At 49.2% G+C, this 4678-nt stretch overlaps 1 protein-coding gene across 5 annotated transcripts in view; it reads right to left on the minus strand.

The window, feature by feature from the left end:
* The window catches only part of FER (FER tyrosine kinase), a 179308-nt gene extending 176208 nt beyond the window's left edge, over positions 1–3100 (minus strand). For 4 of the 5 annotated variants that reach the window (XM_068927396.1, XM_068927401.1, XM_068927400.1 and 1 more), the window contains exon 1: positions 2994–3100. The gene's annotated coding sequence lies outside the window, so the exon portion shown is untranslated. The remainder of the gene's footprint in view (positions 1–2993) is intronic. The other variant, XM_068927398.1, reaches the window with a different exon arrangement.
* Positions 3101–4678: the final 1578 nt, after the last annotated feature.

A 4678-nucleotide genomic window follows, 5' to 3' on the forward strand; every position in this document is an offset into this window, starting at 1 on the left:
TTACCAGGAATTTATTTCATCATCATCAGAAAAACAAAGGACTGAAAAAATCCGTGCTGCTTCAGATTCCTTGCATTTGCAACCTACCTGAACTTTGCATTTAAATCTTCATTAAGAATTAAAAAATTTTTGAAGTCATCCCCTCAAATACAATTTCATGATATAAAAATTTAAAAAAAACAAAAAAACCCCAAACCAAAAAAGCCATTTTAGAAGCACTCTTGCTGCTTTCTAAGAACTACCTCTAAAACTTTCTATACACTGTGTACCACCATGCACATGTAGCTTTTGAAACAGAAGTTAACCATCTTCTCTCAAACTCCGGAAACACAGATAAGATTTCCATTGCTTATTAACAGACGTTTCCAAAATAAATCTGCAGAAATGCTGCAGTGACCTAATGCAAACATTATAGAGCAGAAACTTGCAGTATATTTACATACATAATATTTTAAATCTTTCTACTCCTTAATAAAGTGGTGAATACTCAACAATTCCCAAGTCTATTCTTCCTGCATAATAATCCTCCCAGCTTAAGTTTCCTAAATCCATTTTTTTAGAATGCAAATACATCAACACCGTAATTATGATAGTATTAAGTGGAAAGTCTTTTTTATCTTAAGATAAAAGCACACATGCAGTTTACTTTCTGCTGGAATGAACTGAAGCTCTCCTCTTTCCTCTTGCTGCTCCTCCCCCGCCCCCCAAGCAAAAGAATCCCCTTTCCTTTTCCTAGACCCACTTCCCACACACTGAAAAAAAACTCCTCCCTGTGAAGTGATGACCTCATGCAGCTAGCCCATCTCCTTGTATGGAGCAACTCTGGGCTGCCTGCCAGCTTTCTCTGCCTTCAGGCTGACAAGGCAACATACCTTCCTTCACCCAGCTGGTTCCCAGCTCCCAGAACATCCAGAAGCAGCAGCAAGTGGACAAGGCAGCGTGGACAGGAAGAGAGGTTCTCAACATGGATAAAATACAGACCACTATAAACCCACCTCAGGCAACAGTGTGAGATGAGTCTACTTCGTGCTACCTCTCCTCTGTATTCTATAAAGTACTAAACTGAATTTAGAACATTTTCAAGTACAGAAACAGTAAATCCTGTATTACTTAAGTGCAACTCAGGGGAGCTTACTCTTGCTACCCACGTTAAAGCTCCTTATCCCAGTGAAGCAAATGTTCTCTCTCTTACAGAAGACCCACTCTAATCATCCTTTATACCACTCTACTTTTAAATCCTCCCATCTCTCCTTCAGCCTGTCTTTACTTTGAAGTGTCTCATTAAAGTGTTTTTTAATGATCATTTGATACATTGAGAATTCAAGTATCAACTGAAGAACCACCTTCCTTTGAATGATTCAGTTGTGACAAAAAAGTTATAGCTGCAGAAAAGCAGGAAAGGATCTTGGTGATAATTAGCATAGCTTTTGCTCAGTGAAAAAGTAACCTGGTACATACTAGGCTTGATTCTTTGCTTCAAAGTAGTATCCCCAAAGCTCAACTCTTTTGGGGTTAACATTCCATAATGTCTACTCTAAATGCATAACAATACTGATAAACTGCTAGAACACATTAAAAAGGAATTTACAAGAGGAGAAACATACAACACATACAGGTTATAAGCTGCTCAGAAGTATGAGCTTTCCACCTTCTTGAGTTTTCCCAAAGCAGGCACATACACGCAGCAAAGTCTATCAGTCATCTTTTCCGCAATTACATCTTTATTATATACAACTCAGTATGTACAATAATAAAGATAGAATAATATTCAGTTAATACTTTTGGTCCTAAATCAAAAAGGTCCAGGTGCTGCCAAGGTTTTTCTTACACCGCTAGTTATTAAAAGAAGTTGCATTAAGATACAGAGCAGAACATACAACTCACTTTGTGCAGGTTTGCTACAAAGTGGAAACAAGTTATGTCAAGTATTGGGGAGATACTGCTTCTTTCTGGCTCTGTTTAGAAAAAACAGAAAACAGGTTGGCTTGTTTCACAGAATACGCAAATCCCAGATGCACACATGGGATGTGTATGTGCATGTACATATAAACAAAACAAAAACATGTTCCAATACAGAAAGGGATCTTTAATGCCTCTGAATATCTTTTGCCTGCACATACTAAATATATACGCATTCAGCATCCTTCGATATCAAACCCGTGAACAGAAACAGCACATTTACTTATACCGGATTCAAAAAAAGGCACACAAAAAGAAAGGCAGTAGAGTAACACCACAAAGTCCTTATCTGTGCAGCCTCCAGACCCAACATATCCGAAGTTAAAAAAGTCTCTAAGTTGTATAGCATTACTATAGGAAAAACAGGGGCTTATTTTCCATTTATTTGGAGCGCAAAGGTTCAAGGGGGCACACTGGGGCTTCCCTGCTGCTCCCCCGCAGCGGTTACAGTCCGGCCAGCGTGCCTTGGTGCACTAGCAGCACAACAAGGGAGCCTCCGCTCAGGCCGGGCAACCCGGACACCGCCGGGGGCGGGCGCGGCGGGAGCCGGACTGACTCGGCCCTTTCTCTCCCTTCGCCCCGGGGAGGCCGCCGAGCCCGGACGTCCCGGCCCGGGGCCCGCCCCGACCCAACGCGCGGGGGCCCCGCGCCCCGGCCGGGCCCGGCGGCAGCCCCCGGGGCGGGGATCCACTCCCGCCCGCGCTGCCTCCCCCGCCGGGGCGGAGCCGCCATCGCCGCCGCCGCCGGGCGAGCCCCGCGCCCCGACCGCTCCCTGCGCCGCCGCCGCGGGGGCCTCCGGCTGCCGCTGCCGCTCCCTCAGGGGGGAGCGCGAGCGGCGCCGGCGTCCGCCCCGCCCCGCCCGCAGGTAAAGCGGCGCGCGGGGCCTACGCGCCCGCCGCCAAGGCCGCCTCGCGGGCGGGCAGCGCGCGGGGGGGGAAGGGGGGGCGGCGCGGGCGGGCCGCCCCCGGCCGCGGCGCGGCTGCTGGGACGCCGGCACCGTCGGCGGCGCCGCGCCGCGCACAGCACCTACCTACCTGACAAGCCGAGCCCCTCCGCCACGGCGGGCGTCACGGCCCCACCAGCGTCACGTGCGCCGCACCGGCGAATCGCGCCGGCCTCCCTTCTCCTCGCCAACCAATCCGTGCGCTCACCGCCCCCTAGTGACGATCCGCGGCTGACAGCCAGTCAGCGAGCGGCTAGGCGCTACTGCTCCCGCCCCCTGGCTGGGAGGGAGCGACGCGATTGGTGGGAGCGGGGGCGGGGCGGGGTGGTGGGGCTAAAGGCCCGCTCGGCCGCGCGCTCGTGCTAGGGGGAGGTCGGGCAGCAGGCGCCGCCCTCTGCCTTCCCGCGTGCGGCCTGGGGCGCGAGGCCACCCCTTGCGAGTGCTGGCGGCGCTTGGTGTAACCGTTAGTAGCGGCGAGGGCGCTCGAGCGGGAACTGGCCGCTGCGGTCCCCCCTGCCCCCCGCGGCGAGGCGGCGGCCGGCCGCGGGCCGTATCCAAGGCAATAAGCGCTCTGACGGGAGGCGAGTGTCAGAAGTACGCGTATCATATACCCCGTGCCGCGATCTGAGGGGGAGCAGCTGAAGTGAAGCCTGCTGGTGTTGCTGATGTGCCCCGGCAGCCCCGGGAAACCTGCTGCGCACCCCCGCTCTCACAGCTGCATGTCTGCCCAATGAGAAGTAAACAGTGCCCCTCCAAAAAGACCTTCTTTTCACACAGTGTAATAAAGCCCAAGTATGTTAGTTTCCTGCCGCTAAATTTTCCCAACCCTTTTTGATTTAAAAGCTACACTTAAGATATCTTAGAGTTTGAACAGAAGCATATATAATTCTTTCATCCCTTGTACCATGTATTTTCTCTAGTGGGCAATCACAGCCTGTTTTCTTCTACTTTTATGTTCAGCAGCTGGCCCTGATGGGACTCCAGCTGCGCAGTGTAAGTGTAACACAGAAGCCTTGGAATGATTTATGCTTAAACCAAATTATCTTGTTGACTAAGTAGCATAAGTGGTGTACATAGTGCACTGTGGCAGTGACTAGAATCACATGAAGATTGTGAATGGAGAACCTCGTCTTCCAGTATAAAAAAACTGGCTTCCTGAGAGACCATCCTTCCTGACCTTATAAGCCACATAAGAAAATCCTCACATGGCCAAGAGCCACAAAACGCACACCACATGCCTCATGGCTGAGAGTAGGAGAAACTCCAAGAGCAGTTCAGAGGACTAGAGATGACTAGCTCCCAGCACTGCTGTGTGGGTTGGGAATGGATCTGTAGCTGGGTGTCAACCTCAGCAGCTACTGCTGATTCTCTTCTTTCCATAGACAGAAATGCATGATTTCCAGCAACTGTCAGAGGCTGATTCCCCTCTACAACAGTTCAAGTGTAGGCATGACTCTTGAGATGCTCAAAAGCCACATGAGACGAAAAGTTGAAAGGCTGCCATGCTTACTGCAATCACTGGATCAGATTCATATGGACAAATATTCCTAAAACTTCTCAGAAAAAAAAAGCAATGTGTGAAAATTAGTGCTGAATACAAACAAGAAGTTATCTGTGCATTGAAAAGTGCTCTTAAAATCTACCACTGCTGAAACCCAACGCACCACCTTTTTTTACTAATGGTAATTATTAGCTGTCTTTTCAATTTCTTTAATCACTTTTGACATTTCCAAAATTTCTCAGAAATGTTTTTTATCTTGTTTTTAGTACCAATGA

Source organism: Struthio camelus, chromosome Z (genome assembly GCF_040807025.1).
Source record: "Struthio camelus isolate bStrCam1 chromosome Z, bStrCam1.hap1, whole genome shotgun sequence".
Lineage (NCBI taxonomy): Eukaryota > Metazoa > Chordata > Aves > Struthioniformes > Struthionidae > Struthio > Struthio camelus.